At 43.1% G+C, this 2,561-nt stretch overlaps 1 pseudogene; it reads left to right on the top strand.

Annotated features, from left to right (window-relative positions):
• Positions 1 to 252: 252 nt before the first annotated feature.
• On the top strand, positions 253 to 1,112 carry LOC129014069 (mesoderm-specific transcript homolog protein-like; annotated as a pseudogene).
• Positions 1,113 to 2,561: the final 1,449 nt, after the last annotated feature.

Genomic DNA, 2,561 nt, shown 5'->3' with positions numbered 1-2,561 from the left:
GGACTGAGGGCTATGAGACATTAGGACAATTGAGGATAGAGATTTAGTGAAAATGTACATGCTGAATTTTTAAACGTCTCCTCTCCCTCTTCAACGCTTTCACTTATTTTGTTTCTAGAATGCTGGCAGTCACTTTAGATCCTCTAGACAAGAGATTAGAAGACTCTACACTAAGAAATCCAACTAGCCAGCATGCACAACTGATTTCCCCAAACATGAAGTCCTGCAGCCCAGGTCTTAACCTGAATCAGGATGAGGGGGTGGTGGGTCAGGTGGGGCTGTTGAAAGTGTCCCTGCTTGCCGCGTACCTGCACATCCCACCCCCTCAGCTCTCCCTTGCCCTTCACTCATGGAAGTCTTCAGGCAAGTTTTTCACTTATAAGAGATGGCCTATCTTCCACCAAGACTGTGTGGATGTGGTTGGAAGTCCAGAGATAGTTGTTCTTTTACGTGGCTTTCCAACATCCAGCTATGATTGGTACAAGATTTGGGAAAGTCTGACCTTGGGATTTCATTGAGTGATTGTCCTTGATTTCTTAGGCTTTGGCTTCAGTAACAAACTGAGACCATATCACTATTCCATATTTGAGCAGGCCAGCATCCTGGAAGCGCTTTTGTGGCATCTGTCTGTCAACTGGAGATATCTTTCCTGAGACTCACTGTCTACTCCTTCTCCAAAAGCTACTCAAACATGGAAGTGTGCTGTCACCCATCCTCACGCGGCTGATGAACTTCTTTGTATTCTCTCGAGGACTCAAGCCAGTCTTTGGGCCATATACTCAGCCCTCTGAAAGTGAGCTGTGGGACCTGTGGAAAGGGGTCCGCAATAATGACAGGAATTCATCTCTGACAGTCTCTTAGAGTACATCAATCAGAGGAAGCAGTTTAGAAAGTGCTGGGTGGGAGCTCTTGCCTCTGAAACTATCTCCATTCATTGTATCTATGGGCCATTGGATCTTGTAAATCCCTATCCAGAGTTGTTGGAGCTGTACAGGAAAATGCCGCTGCAGTCCACAGTGTCAATTCTGGATGACCGCATTAGCCGCTATCCACAGCTAGAGGATCCCATGGGCTTCTCAAATGCATATATGGGCATCACCAACTCCTTCTGAGCTGGAAAGAGTAGCTTCCCTCTATTATTTCCCCTACTCCCTTATATGTTGTGTATTCCACTTAGGAAGAAATGCCCAAAAGACATCCTAGCCATCACACACTATTCTCTCACAAAGTACACTTTACTCAAATTGGTGAACAGTACGTAGGAAGAAGCCAGCAGGTGCTCTGACTTAAGGCTGACGTAATAGTCTACCTCCCATTTCTCTGACATCTGATCAAATGTACAGACTTGCCTTTGTTTTTGTGTTATTAGGAAATTCTGATGAGCACTGCTACTCACTGATGCAGAAAGACGTTCTTTTGCCTAGAAGGCTTTTTAACACTTTGGACTTTTCTGAAGTATTTAGAAGTGCTAATTTCTGGTCCAGCCCCAATAGGAATTCTACAATGAGAATGAGAAGTGGGTTTCTTTACCTCTCCCTGAATGGCTTTTTAAAAGTTCTTTAAGCAACACAGAGCTGAGTTTCCTTTGTCATACCTTTGGATATAGTTTCATCAGCTGTTTTTAATTATAAACATTTTGTTATAAGAGATATTGCTTTAAATAATGTAGTGTTCAAAGTATGATTTAGGACCATGATTTATCTACACATTACATATATTTTATAAGGATGCTAAACCAACATATCCTTACTCTGTCAGAGTACAGTAGTGAACTTAATTAAACATGTTTCATTTCTGAATAAATTGAACTAAATACAAACTATTTACAGAGTTTTCTGAAATCACAGGACATTAAGGACCAGTAGCACCTGTGCCAGAGATTTACTATTACTAGCTGAGAAGACCAATTCTAACAGCAAATAACAATCTGAGACTCCTCATGCCTCAGTGCTTAGAAGCATGTGTCTCTTGAGCTACCATAGAAGGGAAGAGACTGTTTTGTAGTCCAAATCACCATGCAGAATGTACATTGATTCCTTTATGATGACTGCTTAACTTCCCATTGCCTGTGCCAGAGAGGCTTTCTTAGGTAGCTCATTTATTCCTGTACCTTACAGACAGGAAAGTTCCCGAAACATTAAGAACAAATTCTGAAAGATCTATGAGCAAATGGTGCTGAATACTTCTTTTTTAAGCCACATTTTACTGTCTTAGTCAAAGCAGGATTATTAAGTGATTATTTAAAATTCTTTTTTTTTTTTTTTTTGAGACGGAGTCTCGCTCTGTCACCCGGGCTGGAGTGCAGTGGCGCGATCTCGGCTCACTGAAAGCTCTGCCTCCCAGGTTCACGCCATTCTCCTGTCTCAGCCTCCCGAGTAGCTGGGACTACAGGCGCCCACCATCACGCCCGGCTAATTTTTTTTGTATTTTTAGCAGAGACGGGGTTTCACCGTGTTGGCCAGGATGGTCTCGATCTCCTGACCTTGTGATCCGCCTGCCTTGGCCTCCCAAAGTGCTGGGATTACAGGTGTGAGCCACCGTGCCCGGCCCTAAAATTCATA

This window comes from Pongo pygmaeus, chromosome 16 (assembly GCF_028885625.2).
Source record: "Pongo pygmaeus isolate AG05252 chromosome 16, NHGRI_mPonPyg2-v2.0_pri, whole genome shotgun sequence".
NCBI classification, from domain to species: domain Eukaryota; kingdom Metazoa; phylum Chordata; class Mammalia; order Primates; family Hominidae; genus Pongo; species Pongo pygmaeus.
The sequence above is the reverse complement of the archived record's forward strand: the minus strand, read 5'-3'. Positions and strand labels throughout refer to the sequence as shown.